At 39.3% G+C, this 23,154-nt stretch overlaps 1 long non-coding RNA gene across 1 annotated transcript in view; it reads left to right on the forward strand.

Moving 5' to 3' along the window:
* The window catches only part of LOC121066467, a 44,855-nt gene extending 22,787 nt beyond the window's left edge, over window positions 1-22,068 (forward strand). The window contains exons 2-3 of the long non-coding RNA XR_005817789.1: window positions 20,046-20,127; window positions 21,785-22,068. This is a non-coding gene — a long non-coding RNA (uncharacterized LOC121066467). The remainder of the gene's footprint in view (window positions 1-20,045; window positions 20,128-21,784) is intronic.
* Window positions 22,069-23,154: the final 1,086 nt, after the last annotated feature.

The following is a 23,154-nucleotide window of genomic DNA, read 5'->3' on the forward strand; positions in this document are numbered from 1 at the left end:
ATTTTAAAACTGTTTTTGTTTTTCACAAAAGCCACATTAATAATATCTTGGCATGGTGCTGAGCACCATCAATTGTGTAAAATTCTGTTGCCTGCTGTGCTCTTCTATCATTAATAATACATCCTGAGATGGGAGTGAGAACAGAGTCTTGCAATACTAACTGATAAGATAGCTGAAAGTGCTGCTTTCATTCCAAATAAAATGATAAAAATAAGAAGGAATCTTTCATGCCATAGGTGACAGATTCAGAGTTGAACTGAGAGAGTCTAACCCCACTGAAAGTCATGGCACTTCACTGCTTTAGAGGAAGTCAAGAACAATTTGGGAATTAAAACAGGAATAAAATTCCGGAGCCAATTACGTTCCCCAACCACTTAGTTTAGCCTTGAAAATATCAGCATAGTTTTCTTTATGCTCTGATGATCCACCAGTGTCCCATAAATTAAGGCTGTGCAATTCAAAAGACTTATTTTTTTCCCAAGTTCTTTTTTTTTCTTCTTCAGTTTTTGAAGGCCTTTTTTTCTTCCTGTCTCCCTAAAATATTGTCTGTAACCTCCCTTGTCTGAAAATTTTATAAAATTGTTCCTAGAAATGCTATTGTTCTTCCAGACATTGTTTTTGAGAGTAATGTCTATTAAAAAATAGCGATGAGATGTTCTTTGGAGGTTGGTCAAGAACTCTAAGCTGCCCACAGACAAGACCACAGACTTCATGGTTCTAAAGCAATCATCTTGCCAACCTGTTTTTCATCCAAATAAATCTTGCATAGATGTAGCATTAGACTTTTGTTCCATCCTTCTGGCGTGAAAACAATGGTGGGTTTTGCTAATGGCAAAATTTATTGGTTGCTTGTTCTTGTTCTGCTTTTCTTGTGCTGAGGGGAGTTCAGGTAGATTCAGGAGGACTGGTGTGCTATTTTTCATGTTGTGGTGACAGAAGAGGGAGTTGCCTTAATTTCAGCTGGAGTCCTGTGTCTATCCCTTGCATGTCCCTTTATAGCTGGGGAGGCCAGCAAGCTACTTTGAAAGTAAATAAAGATATGTTGTTTCAACTCTTTAACCTGGAGAATATTTTGGCACAAGAAAAACAGCTGGACTGGTCATGAACAAAAGAATGCAAGAAATTTGGAAAGGGCTCCCAGCCACAGAACCACTGAGGTTCTGGAACAGCCTTCCTATGCAAACAGTTGAACTGTGGAGGAGTTTCTTTTGCATTAGTGTGTTTCCAGATTATTGTTTGATAATTCTGAATGGGATTATACAATATGGTTGCTTCTTTTTGCAGATAAGCAGTACTTACATGTCTAACCCTAACATATCTGGTAGTCTGTATTTCAAAAGAGGGGAAAACCATATTCTTTCTCTGATGCTGTTTTGTGTTAATCAGGAAACTTTCTTCCTGAAGCATTAACTGACAAATGATTTTTTTCTTAGTAACCAAATGTTTTTAATGAACTCTTTGATACCAAATGACTAGTACTGTGGAACCAAACGTAATTTGTGAAATATGTATTTGAAAGGCGTTTTTTTTTGCACAGTATCTTGCTGCTATGCCTAGAAAACATTTTGGTTTATATTTTTACTGTCAAATAGAGCTGTTTATATGGTACAGGTCAAAAAGTCACAGAAACTTCTTTTCTTGTCAGAGCATACAGTAAGATAAAAGAACTCCTTTTTCTGGGAAAGAAAAATGGTTAGTAAGAGTGAAGGTGTGGTTTCACAAGCAATGTGAGCCAATCTAAATATAGTGTACCACCCAAAGGGGCCTTTCTGTCCTCCCTGGGACTTTTTTTCCCACCTTCTCCCTAATGTTTGACGTCCAATATTAGTATTTTTTTTAAGTGAAGTTGAATTGGGACTTTACTGTGAAACTTGGTATTGTAGGACAAGAAGAATCTTTAAATGGAGACCCCAAGACAGAGGTTATTTTCTTATTTCTGATAGTTAGATTATTCGGTATCAGTGTTAGCTCTAAACATAGTGGCAGCTGCTCCTGCTGGGGCTGTATCCAGCTCTGGTAGTGCACAGGCAGAGAATGTAGTGGGAAGCTTTCCTCCCTGTTGGGCAACTTGCTGTAGTGACACACTTAGTGCCATTTGATTTACCAGCAGTACTTCATCTTCCTTGGTAGAATAAGCCCTACTGACATGTGGCATACTGCATGACAGTTTACCTCTTTCATGCTGTTTTGACTGTCACTGTGTTCAGATAAAACCTGGGCAGAATGCCCTCTCTCCTTCATCTGCTAATGCATAATCCCAGGGGTTTGATTTTTCCATGTATGGGAGGGGGATGACAGGAGGAAAGCGATCAGAATAATGCCCTGTGTTATTTTGCAAGGTGACTCTTAGACCAGTGTAAGATGCAGTGAAATGCAGCACTGTGCAGCTGTAATCACAGCTTCTTTCCTGATCTCTTCCAACAGTCATGTTTTGGAGACTTGTCTGGATTCAGATGGAGTCCCAACATTGTATATGGCAAAGGTTGTTTGTGTGTTGCTGTTGGTGCATTTCCCAGCGTTTATCTGCCTCCTCAGACAGAGCCACTTCCCTCAGCCTCTCTAGTTTCATCACCTCCCACTTTTCAGGCATCTCTTCATCCTCTCTGAAAGTTTAACTGTAAACCAAGCAGACCCAGTCTTCATATGGCAGAAGATTTATTGGATAAATCTTCTTTATGCAATTTATTGGATAAATCTTCCTTTTAAATATAAAAGTATCCAATGACTTAACTCTGTTTCTTCAGTGCCCTTGACCATTCTTTGGGAATTCATCATTGTCTCTACAGAATCTTACAACATTTAGAAGATCAGGTCTCCAATCAGGTTTCACTCTCACTGAATTCTGTATTTTAGTTCCAGCTGATACTACAGTACATTACAGTGCCCATTACTGGTATCCTTAAATCTTTGTCTCCTTCCCACTCTTACCTGCAACAAACTGCTTTTTTGAAATGCATCTTCCTGTCCTTCAGAGTCTTAGCGCCATGGTGGGAGGTGTCTTCCATGGGAGAAATTTTCTGTGATGAGTTGTCTGAGCCCCAGTCTTATGTGCAGTGTTTTGGCTAGTGGGTACATTTGCTGAGATGTTGCATATTTATTCCTCTGCTCTTGTAAGGAGATGTGATAACTGACAAATACATGCCTTTGTGCAGTTTATTATACACTGAGGACTTGCTTGATGATCATACATTTGGAATGGGACAGTGGAGCAAGCTCAGTAGAGGGACATCAAGGCAATCAAGGGCTGAAGCACATGGCGTGTAAGGAGACATTGAGAGAATGGGTTTAGTTTGGAAAAGACTGAGGGAGGATCTTACCACTCTCTTCAACAAGTAAGTTGTTATAGAGAAAATGGAGCCACATGTTTCTAGTAGGTGCACAGTGATAATAGGCAACAGATACATGTTGTGACTCGGGAAATTCCTGTTAGATGTTAGGAAAGATTCTTTTCTCTGCGGGGGTAGTCAAACACTGGAACAGTCTGCCTGGAGAAGATGCAACTCTCCGTGCTTCTATGCTGTCTCATGATTCTATGATTCTATGCTTCAAGATACTAAATATTAGACTGGACAAGGCCCTGAGCAATCTGACATAGATTCAAAGGTGGATCCAGTTCTGAAAATGGCCCTGTTTTCAGTGGAAGATTGCACTATATAAGCTCTAGAGGTCCTTCCAGCCTGAACAGTTCGGTGTTCCTTCTATTACATAAACTGTTTGAAATAGAAAACTACACACCAATACATGATGTCATCTATATCAATGTTTTAGCATGGAGCTTCTTATTTTGAAGTTCTGGCAATGTCTGATGCAACAAGATTCAACGTGCAGGTATTTACTCCTGTTAAATATGGCCCTAAACACTAGTTTAGGCCATAAAGCTAGTTAACATTCTACTTTATTCTTTCTGTGTTTGAGTACTCACTAGGGAAGCCTGAAAATAGGATTTGCATAGAAAGTGAAAGAGGAAAATAAATTTGAAGCAAACAGTAGAGTCTGGCGGTATTAGAAGACTAGAAGTCTTAGCAACTGTTATGAGCTTTCTCAGTCTATAGCTATGGTGCCACCTTCAACTTGCTAAGATCCTTCTGGAAACATGGATGGATACCCGCTGGGTGTCTTAACATCATTCTTTGCCAGTGCACTCCATGTTGATGACTTAGTAGGTCCATTACCTGGTGTTTCTCCAGATTTTGTATAACTTCATATCTTTCAGGTTGTTGCACTCAAAATCTTGCTTATGGGCAAAGGGACATCACACTTTATATATAAGTAAAGCCAAAAATTTATTGTTGGTATAATTGAAATCTTAAAAATCTAATCATTATGAGTGCAGATCTAATAGTAACAGAAGAAGAAGGAAAAATAATGCAGTTAGAATTGGTATACACATAATTCATGGTTTCTGTGCATTTTCCCAGGTGCATCTGCACACTTCATTGCTCCTTTGGGTCCTAAAATCAACATTTTCACTCTAATATTGGTGATGTGGTAAGGGTCTGTTAGAGCCAGTCATCAGCATCTGAAGTCTTTTGTAAGGAACAATATGATCTTCATGTTGATGCTTTCTTCTTCTTCCTGCTGTTATACACCGGGGTTATTTTTATGTTTAATAAAATGCATTTACACCTTTCTCTTTATTCATTGGTCTGCAGGTATTTGTTACACCCGAATTTATGGTGTACAGTGCCCTGTACATGTTAGATATTATTTTTTGTTAACTGTAAAAACAGTTTTGTCCTGCTCCAGGTTTGCATTTTTTTTTCCATTTCACCATTAGTGAGAAGTTTACTGCCATGAGCTCTCTGATTTCAGGCTTGTGCCCCATCTCTCATTTTGCTTGTACTCCCCTACATCACATCCTTGTCTGTCCTTTTCAAAGCCTCTATTATTGTACCAGCCCTGTATTTCTCTAAACTGCATCTTTGCGTTAGTAATAAATATCTCATTCTGCATAGAATAATTGTTTGCTACTGCTATTTATATAAAACTGTGGTTATGGTATATGAAGTTAAGCAAAAGTAAAACAAATTAATCATATACACCTGGTCAATCAGATAAATGGCTGTCACATCTAAACCAAGTAAAACAAAAGCAACAGAGGTCAAAAAAGTTCAGACAGCATAAGCATGAGAGAGACCTTACAAAATCAGACATATAGCCCATTACTGGCAATGGTGACACACATTACAAGGCTATGTGCTAGATCCCGAAAACACATCTCCTTGCTAACTCCCGTCCACAGTTGTACTCTATTGAATTCCATATCAGCTATTTTCTGCTACTTTGTCAATAATCAGTGCCTTGCTTAAAAGCTTATTGCTATTGGATTTACATCTTGTTCACCCTTATAAAACACTCCAGCTTCCTCTCAGTTCTTTGAAACTCACCCAGTTTTATAAAGCTTATTAAATAATCAACGTTCTCTGTTCAGAGAGCTCTTTGGGTGAATCATTTAAAGATCGATTCAAATAATCCAGATCTACTCATTTTAACACATTTAATTTTAGTAGAGGAGAAAGGATTGTCATCTACCAGACAGTAAATGCTCATTTTTTTAATATCATAAAAAGAAAAAAAAAAAGTTTCCAACTGGTACTACAAAATTCTATGGTGGCAAATCTGGAGACTGTTACCCATGAAAAGGCCAAAACTTTATAATTGATGACTTTATTAACTCATGGGCTGAGCTACCTTTCTGAGTCCAAAACGAAAGATAGATAGCTCTCTGAAGTGGTTTATCAGAGACTGTATAGGTAGAGATTTCTCATGAAGTGGAGAAGGCGGAGTGTAGAAACTGGAGTTAAAAGATAATCAGATGTGACCTATTCATGATGTTATGCCTGATAAGAAGCCATGCAGGTGTCCCTCACCCCCCACTTTCAGAGCTTGATTTTTTTTTTTTTTTTTTTTTCCTCAGGGGTGTAAAGTGAATCTGTATTTTGTTTTCTGTTTTGTAAAAAGCCCTTAGGAAATCCACTTCAATGTCAAATATTTAGTAGACTGTGAGGCTGAAATTTAAGTTTATTCTGGTTAAGTCTACAGTAATGAATGACTGCATACAGCTCTGGGGTCCCCAACACAAGAAGGACATGGACATGTTGGCTCATCTCCTTAGGAGGGCTGTGAGGATGATCAGAGGGCTTGGAGCATCTCTCTTTTGAAGACAGGTTGAGGGAGCTGGGGCTGTTCAGCCCGGACAAGAGAAGGCTCTGGGGAGACCTTATAGCAGCCTTCCAGTACCTAAACGGAGCCTACAGAAAAGCTGGGGAGGGACTTTTTGTCAGGGAGTGGAGTGACAGAACAAGGAGTAATTTAAGCTTTGAACTAAAAGAGGATAGGCTTAGATTGGATATAAAGAAGAAATTCTTTGCTGTGAGGCACTGGAACACGTTGCCCAGAGAAACTATGTATGTCCCATCCCTAGAAGTGTTCAAGGCCAGGCTGGCTGTGGCTTTGAGCAACCTGGTCTAGTGGAAGGCGTCCCCGGCCATGGCAGGGGGGATGGAATTAGATGATCTTTAAGGTGCCTTCCAACCCCAATTCTATGATTCTTTGATAAAAGTCAGTGCAGTTAAATAGAAGAAGCATTCTAGTAGGCAAGCAGTTTTCAAAAGGAGTAAACATTATTAAAGGCAAAACATCAAAACCTAGAATCGCAGACATAAAAAGCAGGACCGAACATTTTGATCGAATCAAACAAACTTTTCTTCGCTTCATGTTAATGCTTCTTTACACAGCAATTATAAACACTTGTTATGCTTCCTGAATGACAGAATGGTTCTTAATACCATATTTTATCTTGTACGAATATGCATAATTAACATTTTAAAACTGGAATTTGAGAATATATTATTCTTTTCCGTGATTTGCATTAAACCACTGGATTATTTATGGCTTTGAAGTATTAGTTGCAAGCTTTCAATTGGTGGTTTCATGTTTTCTGAGATGGAATCAGTCCATTTGTTTGATTTAGCCTCATCAATTGTTTCTTTATTTTTGCCTCTGGATAGACTTTTACCAACTCATGTTATTTGACTGTTTCATGTAATTAAGCTTGTTAAATACCTCTTTGATATATTTTCCAGAGATTGTGTTATATTTTAGTTCTGCATATTTCAACGAATTAGCATGAGAGCTGAGATCACTAAAGTCTATTCAGAGCCTTCCATCTAGGACCAGCTAGTTGTTGATTTGGATTTGTATGTCCAAGTTTTTGCTCTCATTTATATTTGTGCAACTTTGCTAAAGTTGACATCGTTATGCCAGTCTAATTAAGTAAAACATTTGCCAAAGAACATTTCTAAAATCAGTGATCTGAGCTGTTAAAGCAGCTTTCTGGTCTTAATGTGAGAAAATGATCAGTGGAGGTAGCTTCTATGTCAAAACCAGCTGAAGATAAATTGATAATCCAGAAGACTCCTGTACTGAAGTGGTTGTCAAGCCTATGAGGACGGCAACTTTCAGCCTTGCATAGAAACGAGAAATTCCAGGCTCTTGATACACTTGCTAATCTATGCTGGAATGCTGCAGGGACCTACAGTCTGGTTTAAGATGATGAAATTTCTGACTTGATGGCATATCATGGAAGAAACGTAGGCCTAAAACTATGTTTCCTGTTGCAGAGTGGGAATCTGGTTAGCATGGGCCAGGATGATGATGATGTACTTCATTGTGTTGGGAACCTAGCTCCAGATTGCATCATGCTTCACCTTCACGTTTATTGACTATTTTATTATGAGTGCTCCAAGTTTCTGTCATGTGATCTTAAAATTACACATTTCCTGGAGAAGAGAAGTGGCTTTCTTACACTTCAAAGCAGACACTGTGCCAATGAATGGCATTCATTTGGCATTGACACGCATAAATCAAATTGGTTTATAATTTGGCTCTGATTTCAGCTTTTAGCAGTCAACAAAGTTGCCTTTTACAGAAGCTGAGGTTATCGTTTTGTACTTGTCCCTGCCATACTGTAGAACTGGAATAAGCACTCTTTCTGTTGTTGATGTGGGTTTATAATGCTACATTCAGATCTATGACAAATACAAACTTAATTGATTATACTGTTACAGTTAATGGATTTACTACTGCTTAGAATAGATCTGAACTTTGCTTCTATGTCAGGAAAGATATTTCAAGCCTTTTGATGCAGTTGGCTTTTATGTTTATTGTGCCAAGTGTCAATAACATGTTTTTCTGTTTCACTGCAAGACCTGAAAGCAACGTTTAACATGTTGAAGAGCAGCCTTTGCTGCTGCTTCAACTAACGGTCTTTCCCCTGAATGAAAAAAAAGTATTAAAAGAGGATTCTCTTTATTTTTCTATTTATTGACATTGATTCATTCAAAGTACTTACCTGGGTAAGTACCCAGATCTCTGATTGAACTCAGCTCCTAATTTCTAACACCCAAGGAACACCCCTAAGGCACATTATCCTCTTTCCAAAAATGATACTGAGTTGATGTTCAGAGATCAGAGGAGGTTTAAAACAGTATTTGTAAAATTTGCTTATTTTCTTCAGAGTTGTGTTCAGTAAATACTATTTTGTTGCAATTGCTCCATTCTTTCCCTGTATCAATCCCCCTAGAAAGCTAACGATATATTCCAATGTAAAAGCACCACTGAAAGTGTTGAAATTTCTCAAGGAGAAGCTACAGTTCTAATAAAGAGGTGAAAAGAAGGGACATTAGGTGAGAGAAAGAAACTAGAAGCTTTAAAAAGTGTGTGTCTTCAATGAGATTGCTCTAGCAATCTAGAAGCAAAGCTAGAAGGAAAAATAGTCATTCACCAGCGTGATGTTTGAAACAGCTATGGCATACATCTTGGTATTATCACTGTCATTTATAGGGGTTACACAGGTGGAGGAATACCTGACAGTACTGTCAATCATTAATACCTCTGTCATTGCCATATAGCTTACTTTAATCAGTTTATGCTTATTGATCAGAAGATGGGTTTGCTCTCACAGAAGCAGTAAATGCTATTGCCAAATACACCTGTCCTAGAAGTCCTTGGTTCCCATTAACTACTGAAGGAATTAGAATTCTGTCCAGCAAGTTATTGCTAGACAAAGCCTAAAATCTTGTCAAAAGTATGTTGGAACAATTTCTGAAAGCTGTATGTAATGTTTTGTCTTCTGTTAGTACTTGTATTCAACCTAGAAAGTGGATGGATATGTGGGATTTCCCATGATCTTCTCAGCAATATGCTTTTTTAAAGAAAAAAAAAAAAGACTTCTTGGGCAGTGAAAGGATACATGTAACTAATTCATAAATTGCCTGAGTTATAGTCATTATAGCTGAAAGTTTTGCTTCTGTTAAACAGCCCTATTGTTTGTGAAAACCAGAAGCTAGTGCAATTAACCTTTTTACAAGATGTCTCATCCTCTTACACATTCTTTATATTTTTATGACTTATTCCCTTTTCATTTAAACTGAAATGAGTCTGTTTATGAGTTGAGAGTAAGTTTTAATGGCAGCATAATGACAGCCCCCGGCATGTTAGCTGGAGTGGGCACTCCCTTCCTTCCCATAAATAGGAACCATTTTATAAATGGAAACTGTTTTGCCTACTGCTTGAACAGTGCCTTTGAAAGCATTTACTTTTAAGACATTTATATGGACCTAATGTTCCTGAAGTCACTGAAAATTTGTTCCTTTAAAGCTTCTGATTATTTTTTTTTTCTTCAAATGGCAGTTTCTTTTGTACAGCTGGGAATAACTTGGTATTTCAGTTCAAGAGAATAACATGGTTTCTGTGTTGTGCCATTAACTGGTTGTGAAAGACATTCAAGAAATTCTTTCAGTTCCTGATGTCAGGCCTGTTGATGAGCGAGTTTATAGGCAATTTACATACTGAGCAAATGAAAGGAGAAACAACTTTCTGAGGTGTGAGACATCCTAATACCGTAGGCTGAGGAAAATATCCATTCATAAAAACCTTTCATTTTGATAGGAGTTGTTAGATACGAAGACTTCATAGTGAAGTGAATAGAATGCTGTTAAAATTCCTGGTTGATTTCACAGTTCTCAGAGGTCTAAAAAGTGAACACATGTTTTGTGTTAAATATTCACAGAAGTGTGCACTCCAATAAAATGAAACTTTAAGCCAGCTAGTGCAAAAATGAAGGCCTGAATGAGGAAATTAGGAAAACAAGAGGAAAGAGTTTAGATGCGTGATATCAGCTATTCTGAGCCACAATAATTTTAATCACTGTAAAATGACAAAGAGTTCTTAGTTGGAAGCATAGAACAGAGGACTGACTTAATTATGTTTACCTGAGGTGGGTCTGCAACTAAAATTGTTGCGTACAACAACAGGAAACTGGGATTTTTAAATGAATGGTGTTTTGGCCAATGGCTGAATTCTTCTCCCATTTAAACTGATGGCAGTTTTCTTTTGGCTCAAAACAGAAATAGGAATTGGCCTTTACTCTCCAGATATCTGTTTTTTGTTGCTTGTTTGATGTTGTTGATGAATCAGTTAATTGCTTGTTTAGGTATGGTTCTTATACCTCAACCATTAAAATGCACCAGTATTTGAATGTGAAAAAAATTCGACATTTGACTGGCTTCTCCTTAACTTGTCTGTTTTTGACTGTTGTATTCACTGGTGTTTGGTGGATCTAGACTTCCAGTGGCTATGAGAAAAGAAGTATTGATCCAAACAACTGTAAGTTATGTTATGTTATTGACCTTTAATTGGGAACTTATTTCTACAGGAGTTTAACAACTGTCCTTTCTTCTTGTAAAAATCACTTGCTTTTTCTAATGAATTCTTTAATCCATAGAAATTAATAATAGATGTTTAATGCTTGGTCTCACCTTTAATTTTTACAGTGTGTATTCTTCATGGTTTATCTTCCTGAGGGCTAATATGTGTGGGAGGAAATGCTTTGTGTCAGGATTCAAGTTGTGGCTAACGGGCCACATGTGGCCCATTAAACCCATTTATTCAGCTTATTCCCAGAAGCATTTTGCAAGCCAAATGAGTTATCCTGATGGGGACAGGAGAAGGAACCTGCTTCCAGCCACTGTCTTTCTTGGCTGTTGTGTGGTTGTTCATGCCTAATGCTGTTGTTGCTCTGCTGCTCTGCTTTGGCTTGCTGTGCAATGTGAGTGTGCCTACTCAGCAGCAAGTACTATTAGGCAGCAGCTCTTCATCCTCCTCTAGTTCCCTATTTTCAGTTTTTGACCCTCTGAGTCTTATATCTGCCTTTTATTTATTTTTATTTTTTTTTAATTTGTTGTCTCCTGAAATCATGTGGCTTACCTCACGTTTCTTTCTCTATCTCCTACTCCTCTATTTTAGAGTTTAGTTTGGTAAGGGATAGGCTGATGCCTATTCCTAATGGGGAACACCAACTACCACTATGAATAGCTTTAGAGACAATAAGCACAGACACTTCAAGCCAAGAGCAAGAGACAGCCCATCTATAAAGAGAATGATGTGCTGGAGTCAACCCTGTCAACATCTCAGTCACACAGGGAGAGCTTATGAGCATGAGAAATACTATGCTAGCTAATGGAGTACTAGTAACTCTTTCTTGGTGATCTGAATATCCCACTTGTAATGACATGATCGCTAATGTAGTCTCCAGTGTCTCCAGTAGTGACTTAATGCAGACAGAGTCCCTGGAGCAGAACTGCAAAATTCTTGTTGCCAGCAGAATCATACAGGGGAATGGTACACCAGCATCGACCCTCTTGGATGCAGTCAGAGTGCTAATTTGATTCCCAAAGAGAAGGAAATTCTAAAAAAGAGACATTCAAAGAAGACAGAGAAACAGGAGCAAAAGAAGAAGTTTGAAGTTAGAAAAATCAGTTATAACAGTGAAAGCAGCTTGTAATATTGTTGCCAGAGCCAGGCAATGTGGCTGAGCAGATGACTGTTCTGGAAAGGAAGAAGTTTTAACAAGCATCTTATGAGGATAAAAGACCAGGAAAAGCAAATAAATAGTTGCTAAAAGACTGAATGCAATTTAAGAGTGTTGTCTGATAGAAACAATCTCATCTCTTCCAGTGATATGTAGGGGTGACTTAAAAGATAATTCCAAACTCAAGCAAATACAGATTCAGGGACTGCTAGAGTCTAAGGAGTTGTTTTCCTCCTTCCTTACCCTCCCCCTTCCACCTTCCTTACCCTCCTTCCTTACCCACCCAGCCTGTATTTGTGCTTGGGATTGCCCCGGCCCAAATGTAGGACCTTGCACTTTCCCTGCTGGACTTCATGATTTTCACACAGACCCACCTCTCAAGGCTGCACAAGTCCCTCTGGATGGCCCCCCTGAGTGTCAACCACACTACACAGCTTGGTGTCATTGGCAAACTTGCCGAGGGTGCACTCAATCCCACTGTGCATGTCACTGACAAAAACGCTAAACAGCGCTGGTCCTAATAGTGACCCCTGAGGAACACCACTCATTACTCATCTCCACTTGGACACTGAGCTGTTGACTGCAACTCTTTGAGTGTGACCGTCCAGCCAATTCCTTACCCACTGAGTGGTCCATCCATCAAATCCATGTCTCTCCAATTTAGAGACAAGGATATTATGGGGGACAGTGTCAAATGCATTGTACAAGTCCAGATAGGTGATGTCAGTTGCTCTTCCCCTATCCACCAGTGCTTTAACCCTCTGTAGGAGGCCACCAGATTTGTCAGGCACGACCTGCCCTCAGTGAAGCCATATTGGCTGTCACCAATCACCTCCTTATTTTCCATGTGCCTTAGCGTCGTTTCCAGGAGGATCTGCTCCATGATCTTGCCAGGCACAGAGGTGAGACTGACTGGCCTGTAGTTCCACGGGTCTTCCTTGTTTCCCTTTTTAATTTTAAAAATGGGGATTATGTTTCCCCTCTTCCAGTCACTGGGATCTTCACCAGAATGCCACAACTTCTTAAATATGATTAACAGTGGCTTAGCAACTACATCTGCCTCAGGACCTGTGGATGTATCTCATCAGGTCCCATGGCCTTGTGCACTTTTAGGTTCCTTAGCTGGTCTTGAACCTGAACTTCTCCTACAATGGGCAGTTCATCATTCGTCCAGTCCCTGCCTTCTGGGGCCTGGGCTATGTGGCTAGAAAACTCGCTGGTGAAGACCGAAGCAAAAATGTCATTGAGTGCCTCAGCCTTCTCCATATACCAGGTAACCAGGTCTCCCATTTCATTCCAGAGAGGGCCCACAGTTTCCCTAGTCTTCCTTTTATCACTGATGTACCTACAGAAGCCTTTCTTGTTGTCCCTTGATGTCCCTGGCCAAATTTAGTTCTAACAGGGCTTTGGCTTTCCTAACCTGATCCCTGGCTGCTTAGACAATGTCTCTGTTTCCATCCCAGGATATCTGTCCTTGCTTCCACTCTCTGTTGACCTCCTTTTCCTGTTTGAGTTTGGCTGGGATCTCCTTGTTCGTCCATGCTACCCGACTTTCTCTTTGTTGGGATGCATTGCTCCTGAGTTTGGAGGAGGTGAGATTGCATGTACAGCTTGCACAATATTATCTGTGTTCTACTGATATATGTGAAAAATGAGGTAGATGATATTAATCTTTCACATGCAAAGCTTGCATTAAGCAAAAACTTCAAGGTATTATTCCACATGGAAATGCTAGCTACAATTCTTCTTTCCTGTGGTCTTGGCTACTACAACTAGCAAACATTTCAATACTTCTGTACAAAATATTATATAAAGTGTTTCCCTGTTGTCATAAAAGGGCAAACATTTTAATTTTGAGATTCTGGATTTTCATAACAATATGATTTATTTATTTATTTATTTATTAGTCTTCAAGGAGATAAATTATTAGTGAAAGTCTCAGGACGACATAGAAACCATTCAGCACATTCAGAGAATTAAAACATTTGTCATTTACTGGGGAAAATGTTTATTTGCATGGGTCTGTGATGGATTTGATTTAGTAATGGAAAAGCATAGCCTCCTCTGAACTCTTATTATCAAACTGAGGGATAAAAAAAAAAAAAGTAAAGCCTATTTAAAACCTTATTCTTAGCTGGCTTATATGACTCAGTTTTTCTTCAACTCCTTTATTTGAAAATGAATTCTACATAGATGGAAAATCAGTTTTCAGTTCTCATTGACTCTTTATTTTGCGTACTGCAATTTGAGTGTTGCTGCTGATGGAAAAAATTAGATCATAACTAACAGTCTAAAATCTGAATGTTTCTGGTGAAACCCTTACTTTATCATTCTAGTTCACTTTCCCATGGCCATTCCAACTCAAATTCCATTCTTACATTTTTCTGAAACATTTTTTTTTTTAGCTATTTGAAAACAAATGTGCATTCGCTAAGCAATATCACATAAAATCTCTGTGGTATTTTGAACATTTCCTATTCTTCTGCCACAACGTTTTTACAAGTTGAATTTCATGTGTTGTGCACACAATAAGCAGGGGTCTCTGCTTATAAAAATGCAGTAATCAGAAAAGTCCAAACAGTTGATGTAAGAAGTAAGATTTATTTAACAAAATATCTACAAACTACAGTTTAACATTTTTAACTATCATTGATGAAACAGTTGACAGTTTAACATTAATAACTTAAATAGCTCAATACACAGTCACAACCTTATTTGCTTCTTTCTTGGTCTATGACTTCTACATAAAAATTTCTATAGTAGAAGATGACAGAATAGAGTCTTCTGAATATAACACACTGGTTTGGTTTTAAAAGCATGGTCAGAATAACCATGTTCCAGCCATTTTTGGACAGCACCAAATTTTGGAAATGTGAATGTCTTAGACTTGTAGACTTGAGTCTAGTTTGTACTCTTTTGTAGTTACGTCACCTGGTCATTTTTTCATCAGAGTGATGAATACATTAACCTCTTAGAATGGTGTTACCAAAAAGGCTAGTAGATAAAACAGAGGTGAAAGGGAAGATAAAGAATATGTATTTTCTGGAGGCCAGTGGAGAGACCTGTGATTCACCTGTAGATTTAGAGAAAGCAGACAGAGAAATCCAAGATTCAGCAGCCTGCTGGATACATCAGATTTAAGGAAACAACACCATAGTTTTCCCTCATAACTCTAACATAAAGCTATTCCTGTCTGTAAGATGTGGTGATGCTGGTGCTGTTTGGCTTACAAAGAAAAAGGCAGAGGCATCCTTATGTGATTCTCTCCTCTTTCTGTGCTTGTCCTAACTGTGTTGCTTGTTGTTCACTTAGACCTTAGATAAAACAAGTTTCTTCAGGCTTGTACTCATATGTGTTTTGCAGCCACATGCAAACTTCCTCGAAGGGTATCACTGTGCTTATTTTTAATTAGGAGTTATCAATACTGAAATTAAAAATCTAAAAAAATGTGATACTTCTAAATCCCACAATGGAACAGTAAGAATTTGCTCACTCCGACTGCAAGTTGTCCTTCTAATCACATTCAGCATGGGATAAATTTACTGTTGACATCAGAGGGCTAATTGGTCCTGTACTGTTTGTTTCTGCAGTATTTCTGGCTATACACTAATGTCACAATTCCCAACTACATCTCTAGTTTCTTCTCTATTATTTTCAGCAGGGGTGGAAAGCCAAAAGGATTTATTTCTGACAACAGAATACAATCTCCCCCCAAAACAGGTAACTTTGCAAAAAGGGAGGAACATCTTGCACAGAAAACCACTGTCAGATGTCACTGATACCAGTGGAGGCTCAGGATGTTCATATTAAGTTTTGGGGGTCTTTTTCTACTTGTGCTATGGACTTCTTACACACTTGGGAGAAGAATACATTGAGACCTGAACGCTACTGATATACTCAAATATCAAAGAGCAACAAAATGTGAGGAATAATAAGAATGCAGAACGTTCACAGATCAATTTAATAGCGCTTGCAATTTGAAATGGCTCTCTTATTGAAAGTATGAAAATGTGGTACCCCAGCAAAAAGGAACACCAGCTTTCTTACTTCTTCCAGAAATGTTTGCAAGTATGACTGTATTGGGTTCACATGGCAAGGTTTTGGTAGCAGGGGGCTACAGGGGTGGCCTCTGTGACCAGAGCCCAGGAGCTGCCCCATGCCAGAACAGAGCCAGCTCCAGCCGGCTCCAAAAGGGACACGCTGCTGGCCAGAGCCGAGCCAGTGAGTGATGTTGGGTGTGCTTCTGTAAGAGCAGATTGAAGAAAGGGGGGGGAAAAAAAACTTCTGGGCAACAGCAGCTGGGAGAGTGAGGAGTGAGAAGCAGCCTTGCAAACCCCAAGGTCAGTGCAGCAGGAGGGCAGGAGGTGCTCCAGGCATGCAACAGCAGTTCCCCTGCAGCCTGTGGAGAGGCCCCTGGTGGAGCAGGCTGTCCCCCTGCAGCCCATGGGTACCACATGGAGCAGATCTCCACGCTGCAGCCCGTGGAGGAGCCCCCGGTGGAGCAGGTGGATGTGGCCTGGAGGAGGCTGCGGCCCATGGAGAGCCCCCGCAGGAGCAGGCCCCGGGCCGGAGCTGCAGCCTGTGGAGAGGAGCCCACCCAGGAGCAGGGGGTGTGGGGGGAGCTGCCGCCCACCCGTGGGGGACCCGTGCTGGAGCAGTTTGCTCCTGGGGGATGGATGGACCCCGTGGTACGGAGCCATGTGGGAGCAGTTGTTGAAGAGCTGCTGCCTGTGGGCAGCCCCCACAGGCTCGGTTCGGGAAGGACGGCATCCCGTGGGAGGGACCCCACGTGGAGCAGGGGCAGAGAGCCACTGTGAAGGAGTGGCAGAGACGAAGTGTTAGGGACTGACCGCAGCCCCCATTCCCCTGTGCTGCTCAGGGGGAGGAGGTAGAAGAGGGTGGATTTTTTTATTTTTTTTTTAATTTCTCACTGTTCTAGTCCACTAGTGATAGAATCACAGTATCATAGAATGGCTTGAATTGGACGGGACCATAAAGATCGCCTAGTTCCAACCCCCTGCCGTGCGCAGGTGTGCCACCCACTAGATCAGGTGTCCAAGGGCCTTGTCAAACCTGGTCTTGAACACCTCCAGGGATGGGGCATCCAGAACTTCTCTGGGCAACCTGTTCCAGTGCCTCACCACCCTCTGAGTGAAGAATTTCCTCCTAACACCTAACCTAAATCTCCCCTCTTTCAGTTTAAAACCTTTCCCCCTTGTTCTGTTGTTATCTGCCCAAGCAAAAGGTTTCTCTCTATTTTTTTTTATAAGGCGAGTTTTCTCTTTTACCCTTCTGATTCTCTTACCCATTTCAATGGGTGGGAAGAGCAAACTGCTGTGTGGGGCTTAGCTGCTACCAGGGTTAAACCACAACAAAAATAGACATGTTAAGACTATAGGAATACAGAACGTCTGCTTTAAAGTGTGTCACCGTGCATGGACTTAAAGGGTGGAGGCCCGCTTAAGAATCATTTGGAATACCAGCATGTGTTTAATCTTAAAGTGCATTATGCAAACCTTTATAATCTAGAAAATAGTTTAATTTTATGTTATAAACACACATTTACTCTACCACATTCAACATTTATTAAAGTTTTAGCAAAATTGCGTCATCAGTTACTGTGTAGTAGTCATCATCCACGGTGAAATGCAACTTTGATTTCAAGAATGTAACAATTTAAACAAATAATCCCTGGACTTTCCACTGGATACCATCTTTTTGGATCTGTCTGTTTTGATTCCAGCCTCCTCAATGCAAGGACAATATTTTGTTTCATATATTACGTACTAGCCAAGCACACCATTGCCAATAAACAAGTGGTCCCCACAGGTGAAACTGATATCCTTTCCAGAGCATTTAACTCAACAGATGTGGAGTGAAAGGATCCAATTTGTCAGTCACAAACTGGAAACTGTTAACCACAAGCTTTGCTGGTTAGATGGCAAATTACTGACTCAGAAGCTCTATATGTAAGCAGCGACAGAATTTTCTTATTATGGGTTTCAATATATAATCTCATTGGCTTCGGTGGACAGATGACCCATATACATCCGACACTGCTTGTTATAGCAATCTGTATTATTCTCATTCCAGCTACTTGAATAGTAAGACTGAGGATAGGAACCATCTATTTGCTCTGTGTTGGAGCAGTGTCCGACACAGTAGCGCCTTGCTTGATGTCTGACATGGGTAGGCAATCCTGCAAGATAAATAATGAAATTGGCAGGTCTTATAGAGCGCAGCAACAGACTTTAAAAAAGATATAATGAGTGCTGTGAATGCCATTTAAAATTGGACTCTCTAAGACCTGTCATAGTTAGATTTCCTGTGCTAGGTTTGGAATTTCTCCTTCCAAATATAGGGAATAACAGGAATACCATGGTAAAGGTAAATACAACTTTTCAGAGTAGTCGGTTTTATAAGGATTTTTGTATATGAGTTTTCCTCCAAATCTATGAGTACCAAACTGTATATAGTGTCACACATACTTAAACTAAGGAAAAACTATAATTTGTCCATAGAATGCTAGGTGGATTGCCAGATGTGTTTAGCTATCACACAGCAAAAATGTATTAAATCACTTTTTCAATTCACACTTTAAAATTGTAAACAAATACAAGAAATACATTTTTTTTTAACCTATATTTAATTTAATTTCCATTTCTGTGAAGAACAAGAGAAATTAGGGTTTGCAGGAAACTGTCCAGGTAGTGCTTGAATCTTTGTTCCGTGAGCTCTACCCCAGCCTGGAATGCACCAACACAGCCTGCAGGGCAAATAAGGTTGATGGAGAAGTTTTCTTATTACTATAGTGGCACATAAGTTTGTTTGAACTCCTCCTTCTTACTTTCTTTTGTTGTGTTTTGTAGATAGGATTGAGATTAGGTTGCCACTTGAGAAGCTGAATAATGTGTTACAGGTGGCAGCTCAAAGGCCAAATTTTGTATCTGATATTGGGGAGACATCTGTGAGGGCAATTTGGTCCCCAGACCAACTCATCTCTGCTGTATCTCCAAGTATGCAAATGAACACTTAAAACAGCCTCCTCAACTTCTTGTTTACTCCATGTTTTTTTGCTGGTCTGTTAAGATAATCAGCTCTCTGAGTTCAGTTCATGAAATACTGGTAAAATCTCCTTTTGTGACTTCAACGTAAGTTCAAATTTTACCTAGACTGTTGGAAAGCAGAATACAAAGCCAACTCTCAGCTATGCGCACACACAAAAACAACCAATCAAACAAAACCAACCAACCAAACAAAAACCTGACAGCTGAAAGTAGTAACTAGACTGAGCCATGAACAGCAGTTACCCATTTTACCCTTGCCTTTGAATGGGGATAGATAGTTTGTCCTCTCTTGTGTGGCAAAATTCAGCTCTGCCAATGCTACTTGGAGTTTTTGGAAGAAGCTGTGATAGGTATGCTTGCTTCTTGCACATACAACCCTGGGGCACTACTTACCTCTGTTCACCCGATTTATTTATGTTAGAATTGATTGTATTTGCTTGCTCCTTTAGGGGGGATAGCAATGTACAACATATTAGTAAGTAAAGCATATAAATAACAAAGCAATTAACTGCACTCCCAATATTTGGCAAGAGTTAAGGCTTGACAACAATGCTTTTGTCTGATTGTCTGATTTGCCAATGCACTCAATGGTCTCTGTAACATTGTTGCTGGCTTTGGTAAAATTGCCTTTTTTTTTTTAATGAAAAATAAACAAGTCACAAATTGAACTTTGGCTCTATCTAAACTGCTCTGATGGAAGAGCAGGATGATAGTCAAGAACATATAAAATAGGAAACAGGACAAAAAAATACATGTAATCAATTAAAGAATTAATAAAAGTTGAGTAATAAAAGTAGCTCAGGTAATACAATATGATTAAGAAGCTTTTACAAGAATTACCAGAATAACACCTATAAACTCTTGACCAAGTAATGAAGCTAAGAGAGTTTTTCCAGCACAAGCTATTATTCCTTAAATCTCTTTTTCTGACATTTTTTCTACTTGGCAAACACATTTAAATAAGTTGAAACTTCCATTTTCTTACTGTACCTTGATTTTCAGATTAAAACTGGCATGGTAATTCTAAGCCACTTTGGGGTCTGTGCGCAGGGATTTTACTGTATTACTGAACTTTACTTACCACATTATTGCATGTTTCCTTTCAGACCCAAAATGATTTACAGCAATACTTCCTCTTAAACCTGGGTTTGATGCACTTCATGAAGCGTGACGTCATTGGCTCCTGTTGTTACCTGAAGTTAAAAAGCAGGGAAGTGAGGATCAAGTAAGCAGCACGCTGAATCTGTGGATTCTTGGGAGGTATCACATTTACCATGGCTGTTCTTGGAGACTTTCAACTTTTGAGAACCTGCACAAACCCTATAATTTGCTAGTGGAAGGAGAGCACCTTGTCTCCATGTGCTCACACTTCAAGATGGTCTCATATGTTCTGCTTTCTTCAGTTGTGAGGAGACAATGCACGATGTCTGGATTGGACACATGCTCTTTAGACAGTTTATTAATTAGGCTGTCATTTGCAGCATGCTGTGAACCATGTTTTAGCCCACTGAGCTAGTGACCTTTTTGCAAAAGCAACTTGTTACTTACTCCATACCAGCTAATGTTCTCAGCTGCACTTGCCTAACTCACACTGAATGGGAGATCTCAAATTAAATGCTTCAATGCTGGAGTTCCTTCAGATCTTGTGTGCTTGCATGGTTGCTAGGACAATTTTGAGCTAACATCTGTATCAGTTGACAATGAATGGGTCAGCCAACTGTGAAACCTATAAAACTGGGTCAAGAATAGTTCTGCCCAGCCCAGCAAGAGGGAGGCCTGAGCCAAAGGAAATAACCTTTTCCCTTGGCTATTCATTTTCATATAAATGTACAGCTTATTGTACCAGATTCATGAAAGGTAAAATCAAAGCATGTATGAGCAAATATAATGATTATTAAAACAGGAAAATATTATTGATATTGGAACAGCTTTTGCTGCTTTTATGGCAAGAGCTGAACTGATCTCGAAGTTATCTGGCAGTGTGTGAAAGCTGATCTACTTATTTGTATTCAAGCCCTAGGTACAATCATAAGAACATTTTTTTGACAAATACAATGGAAAATATCACAGCTATTTTGAAACTACATCAGCTCACATATGTTCTGAGATATTAACTTGGCATGTTCCCTCCCAGTTGCTTTGTAAAATATGTCCCTCTTCTTATGACTGTATCTATGTTGGTGCATAAGGGCATTTGTGTAATGGACATATGTATCTAATTTCTTATTTTTTGCATGAGCTGAGTAGTGTAAGGGCAATACTTTATGTTAGCATATGTCTGTGTGGTATGCACCACAATAAGTCTATGTTCTTGGTTTGTTTATGGACACTGAAAAAAATAATAATTAAAATATAATGTGAACAAAGGAGTAAAGATGACTGAGGACATATTCTTAGAGGAAGATGGATCTTTTTATTCAAAAGAAGTGGCCAACAAACAAAGATCAATAGTTTGGATTGAGACAAGTGAATGTGTGTATTAATACGGTTCATTAATAAATTCTCTAGATTTCTGTGACATTTAAAGTACTTTGTGTCTTTTAAATAAAGGTTTAAACTTTTTCAATGCTCTTCTAATCCTGACTAGAAGGAGTACTTTGGTCTTGTGTTCACCTGCCTGTGGGAGCTTGTTATCAGCCCTGCCAATGTACATCAATCAGGGTACTACTTTTTGTTAGTATCGTATAGATACTCGTTTCTGCTTGGCTTCATACAGTTCACACTAATTAACTGCCACCACAGCAGAAGTGCTTTTAATCTTTACCTTGCAAATATTAATAAGCTATAATATTACTTGTACAAATATTGCCATAAAAACATATGAGACTGTTCCCACGATTAAAAGCTTACTAGACCAGAGTTTCTCTGCTTCTCCCATGAGTTTCAGACATTCTACGGGTTACAAAGCCTACTTTTGGAGGTATTCAGTTGCTTAGGGTGTGGCCAAAAAATATTACTATTGAGCTGAATACTCTTCAGTGATTAACACATAGTCACTGTGATGTCATAACTGCTTTCACAGTAATACCTCCATTTGTTATAGCTAATATTATATTTGTGTTTTGATGCTTGGATTTATCACTGATAAAGTCACTTTTAATATGTACAGCATATTGGCTGTTAAGTACATAAGGGATTTTTATGGCATGTCTGCTACAATTTATTGGCATTGCTGATCCTTCTGGCTGTTTCACTGAAGAACGGTAACTGAATTTGTGAGCAGTAAGATTGCTTTGCTTTAGAAAAGTATATCGTTTCTGAAGCTTGCCATCAATTTGTTTCTGACGGGTGGGTTTCAAGTGATTTTGTGTGCTCAGAAAGAGAAAAGAGTGAAGATATGAAAATAAGGGTGAGGGCACCAATTGGAGATTTACATCTGAGAATTTCCCTCCTTCCCTGTCTCCTCCAAAATGTAATAAAATAAATATCTACATTGTATTAATTTAAATATTTTTTTGTTAGAGAATGCTCTACATCCTCTATGGCAAAAGATTCCATTAAGATAATACTGAAAGACGTCAGAAGTTCTTTGGTGTCATTGTTGCTGCATGTGAGTGTGCACAGCAGCTGCTAACCCCACCTCTGCAGAGTGAATGGGACTCTGGCACAGCAGAAAACAGGTCTTCAGTGTCTGTTTCATCATCTCACACATATAATATGACCCTGCTTGTGAATCTAATACCCTTATTGTTGGTGTTCGGATGCCTTTTACATCAGAGGGCAGTTTATTTCCTCTCTTAAGGAAATATGTTTTCTGTATCCTTGGACTTCAGTAAAATATGAATTTGCATTGTGCCGTCACCTATCATGAGTATCCCAAAGTTCCTTGCTTCATTTCATTTAGTGCACAAATCTCATTTCATTTCATTTTCACTATAAATCAGAGAGTAACCCATTCTACAGAAAAGTCTGATTTTTTTTTTTTTAATAAACTGATAGAAAGAATACCTTAGAGTGTCTATAATGACATCTACCTAGAATGAGCAGTCACAGGCAGGCACCTCAGGGAGCAATGCAGAAGAGGGCTATATAGTGCTCCACTTGCAAAATTAAGAATGAAGCATTGTGCAGCCCTTCAGAGCTTGCAGCCAAATACCACAAGCAGTTATGTGGATCTGGCTGTGTCCCCAAACCAGTTGGCTGCATTTCTCCAAGGGCAGGGTACACTGCTTGGCCTCTTAACCAGCTCCTGTGCAGGAGAGCTCCATTCACTGG

This window comes from Cygnus olor, chromosome 2 (assembly GCF_009769625.2).
Source record: "Cygnus olor isolate bCygOlo1 chromosome 2, bCygOlo1.pri.v2, whole genome shotgun sequence".
Taxonomy (NCBI): domain Eukaryota; kingdom Metazoa; phylum Chordata; class Aves; order Anseriformes; family Anatidae; genus Cygnus; species Cygnus olor.